The following is a 15,407-nucleotide window of genomic DNA, read 5'->3' on the forward strand; positions in this document are numbered from 1 at the left end:
GGGAAATAAGAACGTCTGACCGCATCACAAGATAGGTCCATCAAATATGATACGATCGCATGAACAGCTTACTTCAAAACATCGTTTGCGGCATGATTCAACAACTTTGGTTTGTAATGCAGGTCTGACACTTTCATCACCGGCTGCTGTGGTCGAGCAGTTGGTTCTAGGCGCTCCAGTCCGGAACCGCGCGACTGCTACGGTCGCTCAGAGCGATTTGAACCATTTGACACTTTCATCCTGTGTAGCTAATTTGGTAACAAAAGTTTCTGTCATTTTAAGTTGGCGCACACGCTCTTTGTCAGACGTCTAAGCTATTCACAAGTGCACTTGTGAACAATTTCGTAACAGCCGTCTTTAGTAGCACATAACCGTAGGAATAGAAACGCGCTATCCAAAACGCACATCGCCAAGTGAAGGGTACTTCATGCCCACCCTAAAAAGATCTAAACAAATAGATAGATTGCAAGTGGGGTCCATAAACTGAAACTATCCTTTAGCACACTCTTGTCAATGTCAGTAAACTTCCAATGATGTGCATTACCTGCTGGTAAAAAAATTTTAAACGCAAATTTCGTTAATTGTTGTTGAATTTAACTGAAACATACTTTTAAAGACGTACTGATTTGCAAGTAAGAAACCTGAACAAGTAAATATTGAATATGTCATTCAAAGGGCAAAGTGAAATCAATTACTAAGCCTTAAATTTTTGGGTTAAGTTTGACTGAAAAATTTGAAACATTTCTGAAATCTAGTAAAGATGTTTATTAAAAGCAATTAATTTTTTTCTGCCGACTAGACTTCCCCTCCCCTCTCCTCTATCCCTTGCTATTGCGATGGATGATGCCCGACGGATTAGGAAGACAGCTAGCAAACTTCAAAAGAAAGAAAGCTATGGAGAGCACTAACGCTAGGTGGTCCTTACGGTAGTTGAAGGATTTAATACAGAAAGCCCGTTCAACGACTTTCAACACTATTGGGAACGTCTTCAAGACACTTTAGAGAAGCTCGTTCCATTAGATGACGCTACTCAAAATTTTCTGTTTGATGATGAAGATGACGCAGGCGTGTCGAGGTATGGGGAATATATACACTGATAAGCCAGAATATTATGACCCCTACCCACCGCAATGTTGGATGACGTCTGGTGACGTTGGAGGCAAGTGACGCGGTAGCAAAAATATGTAAGTGGAATAGTTATAGACGGGGGATCGCCATGGCAAAAATATGGATTGCGAAAAGGGAAATCCACTGAGATAAGCGAATTTGGGACAAATGGCAGATTATTGTTACGAGAAGCCAATGAACGAGTGTGTGGAAAATGGTGAAACTGGTAGAATGTTCACATGCAACTGTTGTAAATATCTACGAAAACAGGGAGAAAGACAGTGAAACTACCACTAGGCGCTAAATGGTTGGAGGTTCACGACTCTTCACATAACGTAGAGTTCGAAGGCTTCTTGTCTGCTCTGTAAAATAGGATAAATGGTGAGATATGGCATTTCTACCGAAAGAGCACAACGCTGGTGCACGCACAAGTGTTTCGGAGCACACCGTTCAATGTACATTGCTGGACGTGTAGCTTCGGAGCGGACCACCTTCACATGTTCACAGGTTGATCCAACGAAATCGTCAGTTATGATTGCAGTGGCTACGGGACCATCGGGATTTGAACGTCGATCAATGGAAACGTGTCGGCTCTTCGGAGCCAGAACCACGCTACATTGGTTTGAGGAGCATTACAATGTACTTACGTTGACGCCTCGGTGATAAATTCGCCTCGTATAAATCTTATGGAAATCATCTGGGTTGCTATCGGGTGCCATCATCGCGTACGCAAATCAGCGAGCGGCCCGTTATTTAAGGAAATTACACGACCTCCAAAAAGCTGCCAACAAACTGTGGGATCCCTTGTACATGGAATCACTGACGTATGTCCGGATCGCTGATACGCATAGTCAGCGATGTATTTCATATATATATATATATATATATATATATATATATATATATATATATATATATATATATATATATAGACGCGCTTTACAGAGGCCTACAAAAGCAGCTGATTATAAGCTTTCAGCCTTAACATCGCAGATAAATATCGGGTCAGCTAGTTTCCACACCCCCTACTGTACTCCATTCTATCAAGCTACCAGCAATTAAGCCATTTTATGGAGATGTCAAAATGTGGTCCCGGTTCTGGGAACAATCTGAATCCACCATTATGAAGACTCATCGCTTTCTGCAGAAAACAAACGTGGGCGTCTGTCAAGCGAACCGAAGTTGTAAGTAAATGGAATACCTAGAACAGCTAACATACACGAGAAAACAAAGAAAATTATGTCGATTCGGTACGGCGATAGCACTCGGATTACACAGGCTCACCTCTTTACACCTGAAACGCTGAACAGTACATTCCTGGAACGTAATTGCCGTATTCAAGCAGGTAATGCCATAGGAGAAGTTCTCACTCCGAAAACTGAGAGAATGTCCTGCTGAAATGTGTCAGAGACCGCTTATTCATGTTGATGTACTGAAATTACCGAACTTTTGGGAAGAAGAAGTTCATGGTGCTATTATTGAACAAAAGATTGATTCAGAATGTTTGTTATTCTCTAACTTCACACCCACTGCAGCAACACTTCATAGAAATTAATAGAAAGCTAAGAACTCTCGACAGCTTATACAAGAAGTGTTACCAATCGCGTATATTGCAAAGTTCGCACTCAATGGGCCAAAAACTGCAACACAATAACTGACAACTAACAACGTATTGATAAACTAAAGCAAGATAGTCATTGTTTTCTATGTCTTAACCGAGGTGATAATGCTAAAAACTGTTGTAAGAAGAGCAAGATCTCGTGTTACAGGTGCAAGAAACGTCATCACAAAGCTATTTGCACTGACACTGCTACCTTCACTTCATCTACTCAGCAAGTTAGAACTACTTCCGTAGAGAAACTTGAAGAAATTTCAGTAGATTTTCATTACCTTCAAACAGCTTGAGTTCGGATCAGTAGATGCAGAGAATTAAGCGGACGCACTAGCTGCATTCTGGGTAGCGGTAGTCACTCACGCTTTATTTCCCACTTCCTCATTGTTGAATTCGTTTCAAGGACTACAGAACATCGCGACCTGTCTGTTAGCGTCTCGAAATGAGATCCGCAAACTCATCATAGAATCGTAGAATTCACACTATGGGGTATCTGGAGCAACTCCGCGACCCCTGTGACTGCATTTGATAGCACGTACGCATTTGCCCCACACACAACTCTACCTTCCAATATAAGAAAACTAGTGCACACCCGGAGACTTCAGTTAGCGGACCCAAAGGATGATACCCAATCTGCCCATCGAGATTCTTATCAAAGCAGGTTATAATTGAAAACCGTTGAAGATCGACTGTCATCATCCATTGTACTGGTATCTTCCTTTCTACGTAGGTTGCTTTCTTAGCGGGAGCAACAACGGGGATCACAGAAGACCAAACAAGAACTCCGAATCCTAAGGAATTGTTCTTATTGCAAGATTTATCAAAATCCCACTGCACTGAAGACAAATGAAGAGTGTTGTCTTTCCCTAAAAAATCCCAACGTTATGGTGCCTAATAATCTTCAGTAAACAGAGAAAGGATTTATTGCAAGGGGGAAGAAGTTTACGAACGACAATTTTCTGATAGAAAAATACGGTTCATAAATCATAGAACACATCAGAAAGCGACATGTGACAATCATCCCTTCTGGACTGACATTTTATCTCTCTCATCACGCAATAAAGTTAGAGAAGTTAGGTGTCATCAAATGGAGGATTGTATTCGATGGTTCATCGCACGAGAAGAATGCACATTTAAAATGACTCTATAGAAATGGATTCTAATTTAGTCCCTGATATTCTTCCAATATTATTGACATTCCTCCTGTTTCCAGTATCCCCAATTGCCGACATCAGTCGGCCGAAGTGGCCTTGCGGTTAAAGGCGCTGCAGTCTGGAACCGCAAGACCGCTACGGTCGCAGGTTCGAATCCTGCCTCGGGCATGGATGTTTGTGATGTCCTTAGGTTAGTTAGGTTTAACTAGTTCCAAGTTCTAGGGGACTGATGACCTCAGCAGTTGAGTCCCATAGTGCTCAGAGCCATTTGAACCATTTTGCCGACATCAAATAAGCATTTCTATACTTAGTTCTTCACGGGAAAGACAGATATCTCGCGAAGTTTTTTCTGAACAAAGTAATCCTAGATCAACAAGTAAACTATGATGAAAGGGTAGCATAACGCTTCACCAGGCTATTTTTCAGTCTTACCTGAAGCCCAATTCTTTTTGCAGTCACGCTGAAGGAACTTAATAAAATACATAAACAAATTTTCCTGTAGCCTCTTTCCTTGTTGAAGACATTTTGTATATGGATGATTTTGTAGCACGTGCTGAAGATGACAATACTATGATTATCTCGTATTACGAACTTACATCACTCATGGGGCAAATTAATCTACCAGTTGCGTAGCGGGCCACAAATTCAAGCCAAATGATTGGAAAATGGCAATCAGAAGGTGTCGTAAACAGTACAGATGCGGAGGTACTAAGAGTCCACTGGAACATGTAGGCTGACGCAACGGAGTGTTGTACACAACAATGTAATCGACAGTATTGTAGAACGTCCTACCACTAAGGGAGAAATTTTTCTCAATTGAATGGAAGGAACTATTACTTTCTGATCTTTGTAAACGCTGCCAAATTTTGGCACCAACTTTGGCATCATGTTCACTTAAACATGCCCCGAAGGTTGATATTTTAGAAAACATTGTCATAAACACGTGAATTTTCCGACGCATGAGAAAAGGATTATGGAGCAATCCTTCATGCACAGTCCAGCATTACAAACATTACATCAGTCCATTTAGTAAAAACAGACTAACTCCTTCAAGAGGGTAACTATTCCTCTGCTGCAACTTCTAGCAACACTTCATGGACCAAGATTGCTTTATTAATTCTCAATGGCCATAAGCTACTACGAAAGTCGTACAACACTGTGGACTGACTCAGCCGTAGCCTTAGGCCTTTGTGTCAAACCGTGAAAAGGAAATACAAAGACAAATGAATCAGTCACAGTGGAGACATTTCCCAGTCGAGGAAGACGCAGTTGATCTTATCTTCAGAGCTACCACAGCAGAAAAAATTCAGTAAGCTACCACATGGTTCCACGGACCTGCTTGGTTAACAAAGATGAACACAGTGGTCGCAATTTATAGAGACAGTAGATCATTCCTTGCCAGAAAAGAAGAAAATAACAGATCAACTCTTCATAGTAAAAACAAAACTCCTAATTTGAAGAGCTATGCGGCTTAGTAACTACAACGAAATGCCAAGAGTCAGAGGATGGCTACTTCACTTTACACATAAGTTAATGAAAGAAAATAGGACATTCGGAGAACTACCAGCATCAGACTTGGACAAAGCACGCAGTTACTGGATGAAGCTGTTCAAAAACGACGTTTCTCGGTCGAAATGCATATTCTACGCAACAATATGCCACTTCCACAAAATTATAAGATGTCTCGTTTCAACCCGTTCTTGGATAACTGTGTTATTCGTGTCGGTGGATGCCTGCAGTTTGCGTTATCACCCAGAAACCAAAGCCATTGCGTTCTTCTCGATGGCAGCAGCATTTACTCATCCAGAAGACTCACGTTCACTACATCATCTTGGGGTTAACATACTGTTATTTGAACTGAGAACAGCATTCTAGATTCTTAGAGCTCTACAGGCAATTAAACTGTCTACCTTGTAGGTTGGTGAAACCTCATTTTGTTCAACAAACTGAGGCTCCAATACCAGCTGAACGAGTCTCAGCATTGAAACCGTTTGAAGTCACAGGCATTGATTTTGCTGGCGCATTGTACCCCAGACAGGGACATGTAAAGAAGAAGGCACATATTTCTCTTCAAGTGCGCAACAACACGAGCCTTACATCTGGAACTATAATCAGGTACATCATCTGACAGATTTCTATAAATACTATTGAGGTTTGTGGGCATACGAGGAATGCCCAGCACGATTTTCACTGACAACGCTACTACCTTCGATTCCACGCACACAGAGCTGAAGAACCTGTGGCAGGCTCTCATGGCAAGCAAGAAGCGCAAGTATCTCGCCCAGCAAGCTGTCACATAGAAATTCATCACCCCACCCGCGCCTTGGTGAGGAAGATTATGGGAACGGATGGTGGGATCTGTCAAACGCTGCCTGAGAAAGGTTTCAGGACAGTCGCAGCTGGGAGTAGATCTTAACACGATTCTTGTCAACATAAAAACAGCACTAAAGTCTAGACCAATTACCCAAGGGAGAGAGAAATATGTCACTGGCACCAGCATATTTCCTTGTAGGTGAACGACTCACAACGCTACCCACAGGTCCAGAATCTCTAATTAGAAAGAATTTGCCTTAGTTGCAGTGCCTGCAGAAGATGGTAGAACGCTTCTGGAACAGGTTTAGGCAAGGGTATCTGATCCTGCTCAAAAACGTCCATGAAACTCATCAACCAAGACACCGGATGGGTGACGTTCTTCTACAGAAGGATGTTCGTCCATAACATTTGTGGATGAAGGCGCCTATAGAAGACCTTCGTGACGAAAGAGACGGTAAGATACGAACAGTTAACTTTCGAATGTATAAAAGGTTCATTATCTCGCATCCCATTTAACTGGTCATTCTACTTGAAGTTGACCAGCGTGGGGAGGATGTTGCGGGTTGATGTTTGTACTTACGGACACATTGACAACATACCTTCTCCATTGCTTGATCTGATGCGTAGTACATGATGTACGTTAATTTGAGATAAATCAGTCTTGTATTGCAATCACGGAGTTGTGTGTCCGTAATATAGAAGTAACCAATGTCAACATCTGTGATTGACTTCCCAGTCCAGCTGTAGTTAAAGAAGTCTTATTATTGCGTAAATGGGGTCGATCGTTGCTCACGTCCGTAGGCATAACCTATATTACCCTACACGTGACCCCTGGGTAGTGCTAAACGAGCAACAGTGTCAGAGGTGATATACAATATGCCCGGAAACATAACTAATAACCGTCCTTTTCAGGATCATCCAACTAGAGACGAGAAACACCTAGTTCGTATTATGCAGCTTAATACTGAAGGCATAAGCTTTGCCAAATGTATCTACAGAAACAACTGCATGAACTTAACATTGATGCTGTCAACATTCAAGAAACACATACCGAAGATGAGCAAGATCTTCAGCGTTGAGGACGAATACCTGGTTGTACGCTGGTACTTATGTTAATTCAAGTCTAAGCGGAGTGTACGTAATAGATTCAACAGACGTCACCCACATCTACACAATAGTAATCCAGATAAACGCCTTAAAATTGTCAACCTGTACAAGCCTCCAAGTGTGAATTGGACCTCCACAGTTCTGCCGGCTTTCGATCACCCTTGTATATACACTGGAGACTTTAACAGCCATCACACGGATTGGCGGTATGACACCGTCGATGTCAATGGGGAGTTACTAGCTCAATGGGCAGAAACTACCAGCATGCACTTGGTCTTTGATGTGAAAGACAAGGGTACCTTCCACTCTGCACGCTGGAATAAGGATTACAACCCAGACTTGGTATTTGTGTCCAAAGATCAGCTAGATCAACCACTAAACGCCACTCGTACTGCTCTGTCCAACTTCCCAAACTGCCAACATCGTCCTGTTATGACAGAAATTGGTTTAAAAATTCCCCGTGTACACTCAATGCCCCTACCCAGATGGAATTTTCAACGAGGTAACTGGGATCGATTCTCAAAAGACCATGACTCCAACTTAGCTGCGAAGAACTTCCAGACAACAGCAAACGACTACGATGAATTCGTTAGACTATTTATCAAAGCTGCTAAGTCAAACATTCCTCTGGGTTACAGAAAGGAATATGTGCCTGGCTGGAACCAAGAAAGTGAGGTATTATATCGAGAATATCAAAGTTCTAGAAATCAAACGGTGGGCTCACAGCTACTCCACTCTTTAAATAAGAACAGACGAGAGAAATGGGAAGCAACACTCAAAGAAATGAACTTTGCCAAGTCAAGTAGGAAAGCATGGAGAGTCTTGAATGGGCTAACTGGCAAGCAACACCTCAAAAAGACGTATCCTAAATTGAGTCCCGACCTCATTGCTAACCGGATCGCAGACCTCACCAGGGCAAAGAGAGACAAGAATCATACCAGAGCAGTAAAATTTAAACTCTCTAACATCAAGCGCAGTGCCTGAAGAAACGAGCCGCTTTCCAGGCCCTTCTCCATAGCGGAAGTGGAAAGTGCTGTCAAGCAAGTGAAAGTCGGTAAGGCTGCTGGACCCGACAACATCTATAATGAATTTATTAAGAACATGGGCCCACACTGCATACGCTGGCTCACTTCGCTCTTCACTTACATACTCAAAGAGAACAAACTTCCCAGGCAATTCAAACTGTCGAAAGTTATAGCCACTCTCAAACCTGGAATGCGTGAAGACAGCCCTGAAAGCTACCGCCCTATAGCATTGCTCAGTTGTACATTCAAACTTTTGGAACGAGTCCTCCTAACCAGAATAGCACCTTTCATTGAGGCTGCTACCCCTCCTGAACAAGCTGGCTTCAGACAAGTACGCAGCTGCACCGATAAAGTTCTTGCCATAACTACCCATATTGAAGCAGGTTTTCAAGGCCATCTGAAATCAACAGCTGTCTTCATCGACCTGACAGCCACGTATGACACTGTCTGGCGACAGGGACTGATCTGCAAGCTACTGCAAGTTGTACCAAGTCGAGAAATTGTGGATCTAATATTCCGCATGCTTAGTGAAAGGCAATGTGAAGTGTTTCTAGGCAGCTCTAAAAGCCACAAACGGAAACTAAATAATGGAATACCACAGGGATCTGTTTTAGCCCCATAACTCTTCAATTTATACATTAATGATTTACCAACCACAATATCAACTAAATTCATCTATGCTGATGACATCGCACTGGTATCACAGAGCAGTAATTTCGAAGATGGTAGACGAATTCTTACGGAGGATCTGGAGAAGATGTCAACTTTCTTTAAGACTTGGAGATTGATCCCAAGCACATCAAAAACTCTTGTTTCCAACTAGCGAATCGTGCTGCGAGCTACAAACCAAGAGTTCTGCTCAATGGGCAAACGTTGAGGTACAATCCTTTCCCAAAATATCTCGGAATCACTCTAGATAGAACACTGAACTACAAAGATCACATCACCAAACTTTCTCATTAAGTTGCTGCAAGGAACAACATACTATAGTGGTACCACCTGAGGAACCTCTGCTGACTGTCTGCGTTTAACTGGCATCAGTCTTGTGTACTATGCTGCCGAGTACTGTGCACCTGTCTGGTTGGAAAGTGTACCTGTGAAGAAGGTAGATACAAAACGTAACGACACAAAGCGCTGCATTACTGGTTCCAACAAATCAACCCAATGCCACTGGCTACCTGTGCTGAGTCACATCCCTCCACCTCACTTAATGCGGAAACAAGCTCTACCGAGGAAGGACAAGAAAATCTCTGCATCACCCTCTCTACCACTGCACCAGGAATTCTGTCATCCGCTACAGCAACGATTACGATGAAGAAGACCAGCAAGTGTTACTGCAGGACAGCTCATCGTGGATGGTTTTGATCTAAATGAAAGCTGGAAGCATGAATGGTCAACAAAAACATTGGGAACAAGAGCGCATCACCTTGATCCCACAAAGAAGCCAAAATTGTTTGACCTACCGAGGAACCTTTGGTGCTGTCTCAATAGGTTAGGGACTGGAGATGGTTGTTGTAGCTACTTCAGGTACAAATGGGGCTGGATCGGTTCACCAATGTGTGAATGTAATCAATAAGAGCAGACAATTGAACATTTAGTACAACGCTGACCACTCCATTCGTACCCTGGAACTCCCGATGACTTGTTCACTCTCACACCCAGCTTAATTAACTGGTTGAAAAACACGGACGTTAAGGTTTAATCTTGTCTAATATCATATGTATATTGTATAAAATCATTTGCCTTATATCAGCTGTATATTGTATAAAATCACCATACGATTAAATAAATAAATTGCGTAAATGAAACAGGCAACCTTATATCAAATCTTAGGTTAAATCAAATCTATACGAAAGCACAATGAAACAGCAAAATCGGACATAGCTGTTATCTTAAAGGTGGAGAAATTTTAGTATTCAGAAGACAAAATCATGCAAATTTCTGAAGGTAGGAAAATATAACAGCTGTTGCACCATCGTCTTCTTACTTGGCGTTTATATCCCGTGGCCAATCAGATGGAAAACTGCCACCACAGTCTGATGCAAGAAGCCACAGAGGCCGAGCTCTGTCCTGCCACGTCCAGCCTCGACGCTTCTACCAGGAGTATTGCCTGTACAGCCAACTGTAAGAGTTATACTGTAGCAACGGTGACCTGGATTGCCAGAGTCCGAGCTGGCATCACAGATCTACGTTGACATACAGTGAGCCATGTTCAGGCTGTTGCCCCAGAGTGTAGCGGTAGCAGAGATTCTGGGGCGTTGCATGGGGCACTTCAATTGTTCCTTGTTTTGCACTGCGTTCTTCTGTCGAGGCTCTTACCAATGTACTTGATGTGATGCATCGGCCCTCACCGCAGGGTGAATGGTGGGTGATAAGGCGCTCGCATCGCTTGAGGCAGAGGGTCAGTGTGGAGGCCGGGTGTCTGTCCTCACCCATTCACCCTGAGTGTGGACAGATGGCGCTCCTTCAGCAGGGGGGCGGGGGGGGGGGTTCCTGGTTATAGGGAGCTCTAACATTAGGTATGTTATGTGGAGTGTGTTATGTTGCCTGTGAGGGAAATAGCGTTCCGGGTCTGAAAGAAAGGCAACGTGCACTCAGTATGTCTACTGGGGCGGGGGGGGCTCATCCGAGATGTGCTGAAGGCCTCGCCTTTGGCTATCGAATGTGCAGGGCGCAGCCGTCTGCAACTTGCGGCTTAAGTTGACACCAATGACGCCTGTTTCTTGGGTGCTGAGCCCATAATCAGTTCATACGGGTGGCTGGAAGCGTGAAGACGGCACGCCTAACGCCTGTGGTGCAAGCAAAGCTCGCAGTTTGCAGTATTACACCATCGGATGCACTACACAAAGGAAGCTGCTACTCAGATCACAGAGTTCTTGTGGGGTGCTCAAGGAATTTGTTTTTAGGCTTGGCGGTAGTCTGAGATACTCTGACGTACAAGCGTCAGTCCCCACGTAGATAGCATAAATCATGCAACGTTCAGACTAAAGAAACTTCCACTGTCAAAATTTTATCAGTAAGCTGTCAAAGTATTAGTAACTATTCTCCCAAATTTTAGACCTTTAAGGAATTTCGTCGCCATCAAATCACTCTCGGGACCTAGAGGTGGCTGAAACCCAAAGCTCTGAGGTATTTAGCGAGTAATTGAACCTTTGTCGGAAAGTCAGATTAGACGTCATAGGAGCGGAATCGACAAAAATGTTACCTGTATTAAAGTCGAATATGAGTGTGACTGTGAAGTTATCTGGACACGTATAATAGGTCTAGGTGAAACCAAGTTAATTGTTGGATGCTGTTTTTAGGAGCCACCCAATTCTTTTGTGACAGTTTTAGACTCAAAGTTTATGCTCAGTAGAGCAATATTGGTTGGCGATGAGTTTAACGTAGCAGATATAGACCGTAACGTCTATAGATTCATTGCAGGAGAGACGGACTCGCAGTCTTGTGAAGACTTTTTGGAAATATTTTACGCGTTGTGGTTTTAAGCGGTCCTAACCCTCACGGCATGTTGTCATCATGGTGACGACGGTTAATATGCAAGAATAGGATATATATTTCTCGATGAGCACTGTGGCTCTGTAGTAGAGTGTTCGCTCGTTCTGCACTAAAGCCTTTATTCCATGTATAACTTTTTGTCGAACATTCACATGACTCCACGTAATAATGGGGTGAATAATTATACTTGCCATCCTGACAGGCGCTATAGATTCACAATGGTGAGGGAAAATTAAGTTTCGTAGGAAACAGGTAATAATAATTTTGTCTCTCTGACGCACGAAAGCTGGATAGAGCCCCCAATAGCATATATCTACCGCGGGTGTAGAACAATGAATTTTTAACGTAATTTCGAAGTTGGGTTTCAAAAGAAGAACAGTAGTAAACGTATATAAATTCAACTTACTGTTTGTAAAACTACTTATCTAATTATGTGTGATGATAAAGGACCCACTGAAGATGAAATTGACCAGACAGATATGTGAGAAGTGTTGACACGTCGAAAAAGTGCGATGAAATAGAGACAAGGAAGATGATGGAGGTGTAAATAGTATTGACAATGTAGGCACTGTCAGAATTTTGCCCAATACTGATGACTCCCAATCTTAGTCAGAACATCTTTAGCAATTCACAATATCTGGTAGAACTACGGATGAGTAATTTCAAAGAAATCATTTGAGATTTATTAAATTGCAATAGTAATTTTAGATGAACAACGAACAATTTTTTTGTATGGATGTTGCAAGAATTAGTGCATCTCCTTGACTAAAAAGGTTCCGATATGTGGTCCCACTGAATTAGAAATGATTTATGTTTCATTTGAAAGTACGCCAGTGGGAAATATGAACAACACGGATGCCGCTGTTGATTTCTAAGCGGAACTTTTATGTACGAAATAGTTTTATCTATCTGAAGTTCCAAACAGAAGAAATGACTTCGAAATATTTTTAATAGGAATTCTTCATGTCACAATCATATGAAACCACAGAAAAGGAGAGCAAACTGAAGCTTTGTTTACTGCGTTAAGAACTTGTGTTGTGGCTACGTCGTTATACTTTTGTTTTAACAGTTAATAAAAGTCTGTCAGAGCCTGCAGGACATACACATAAGAAATTGTATGGTAATGTTCTTGTAGGTACCGGCTCCTTGACCGAAAAGTTTCGTTTGCAGGTAAATTACAAAATAATATATTTCAGTTGGAAACCTGTGGAACAAAGTGAGAAAATTAATTACGATTCTGAAAAGCACTTTCACTCAACATAAGACACGGAATAACGAGATATTTAAGTAAGGGAATACATAAAAATAGAATCAAAATTCAGTACCTTCTGTATGAGGAATCTTTTTTACATAATTTTACAGTATTTGTCAGTAAAGAAAGACGGAATCATTTCTTTCAAAAGTGAGGTGTAGTTACTGCAAACAGTGTATTAAAAAATAATAATCTTGGAAATATTGAAAGATGCGTTTTAATTTTCGCACATACGAACCTCGTGAAGTTAACAGTAACATTACCTGTAAATAATTGATGTGGCAAAAACTCGTAGGCGTACGGCGCTCCCGTTTCCACCCAATTACGTACCTGTTTATGCAGAGCAAAGAATCCATCACGCAAAGCTTGAACAAATCTTCACAACGCTAACTCTGTTTTAAATATTCTGTTTCGCTCGCAGTATGATTTGTCTCCATAATTCGTATAGAAAAACATAGCTTACCATTTCGTCATTATCTAGTTTGAAAGAGCCCTTTTACACAACTAAGTTAAGAAACCCTTTGAATCCAACAAGCTACCAGCTTGCTACATATTTGCAACGCTGATGTAAGCTACGACTTCCCGTTAACGACAATTAAAAACCTTCCTCAGTGATTCACTTTACCGGCCGTGATTAGAAGCCAACGCTCCAAACGTTATGCAAGGCGCAGTTCTCCAACAACAGATATAAAAGCGAATGTGCCAGGGCGACAAACAACAGTGGAAGATCGGGAACAGCGCTGGCTGTCATACATTAATCAAGGTACAGCGATACCGCATACCACCTCTTCTGTGGCTGAGTTAACGTCTATATTAGCGCCGAGGACGAAGTCTGAAGTGCTCTTTTTCTCTATCCCAGGTCTCGTGTACCAAAAAGATGAAGGATGGTGAAGGACGTGTCTCTGCCCGAGATACCAGTGCTTTGACGTGGGACTACACGAAAAAGTCACTGCTGTGGCTAAATATCCGTCTGCTGTGGGCGTTTGGTGTGTGGCCGTTATCAAACTCCCGGCTCCATTACGTCACCAAGAGCATACTGTCCCTACTGGCGGTGGGTAATGCCATCGAGAACACTCTCGGTGTCTGGGCGAACCTGGGAGACATGGAGGAAGTAACGTACTCGCTGATGAATGCCTTCACCATAGCGGCCGGGGTCGCAAAAACTTGCCACTTTTTCCTCTTCCAAGGCAGGTACTGCCTGCTTGTGCGCCGCGTCGATGCCATAGTGTCGAGTCAACGCGGCTATTGCGAGAGTGACCCCGAAATGCTGGCCGTGACGAGACGGTGTCGCAAGATGGCGCTTCGCATGACGGTGGCTGCCTTCACGTACCTGACGGCATTGTGCCTCATCTGGGCGCTGTCGCCGGTGGTCGTGCACCCCGGGGAGCGCTGGCTGCCGTTCAACCACTTCCCCTTGGAGCCGGCACCGCTTCCACTGTACTACGAGCTGTCGTACGCAGTTCAGAGCGCCTCTTCGCTACTGTACATCCAAGTCAGTTTCGCCGTGGACTTTTTCTTCACGGTCGTGATGATCATCATCACGGAGCAACTTATGATCTTGAACGCACGCCTCGCCCAGCTGCATTTATATTCCGGTGGGGGGAAATTAAGAATAACTGCTACGAGGGTTTTGAGGAAGGCGACAACGGAGGACCGAGACGATATGTACGACGAACTGTGCCTTTGCATTGACACACATCAGGAAATTATGAGGTATCGTGCGATTCGAAGGTCTTCAGTAACCGGACAGCTATTAAATTGTATTCATTTTTTGTTAAAATTCTTGTGTTACAGGCTGATAACTTTCCTGGATAGCGTGATGAACCCAATTGTTCTGACGCAGTTCATGCTGAGTGTCATGGCTGCGTGTCTCACTCTGTACCAACAGACGTATGTAAGTGCAAGTACTGTGACAAGGGAACTTCCGTGTTCTCCAGATTCCTATTTTTCTCTCACGTTCAATGCACTGAAGCTACCAACTAAATTTTAGACCGAGAACCATATTGCGTATGGTTCCGATGCATAAAAATGGTTCAAATGGCTCTGAGCACTATGGGACTTAACATCTGAGGTCATCAGTCCCCTACAACTTAGAACTACTGAAACCTAACCAACCTAAGGACATCACATACATCCATGACCGAGGCGGGATTCGAATCCACGACTGTAGCGGCCACGCGGTTCCAGACTTAAGTGCCTAGAACCGCTCGGTCACACCAGTCGGGGTTCCGATACGTATTTTTGGTATAGACGGACTTTTTAATTTTGCCATATATTTTTTGGTTGCTTCGAGCTGTAGTTTCAAGTGTGCCAAAATAAAATATTAAACTCAATTAGAAACC

The sequence above is a fragment of the Schistocerca americana genome, chromosome 2, assembly GCF_021461395.2.
Source record: "Schistocerca americana isolate TAMUIC-IGC-003095 chromosome 2, iqSchAmer2.1, whole genome shotgun sequence".
Lineage (NCBI taxonomy): Eukaryota > Metazoa > Arthropoda > Insecta > Orthoptera > Acrididae > Schistocerca > Schistocerca americana.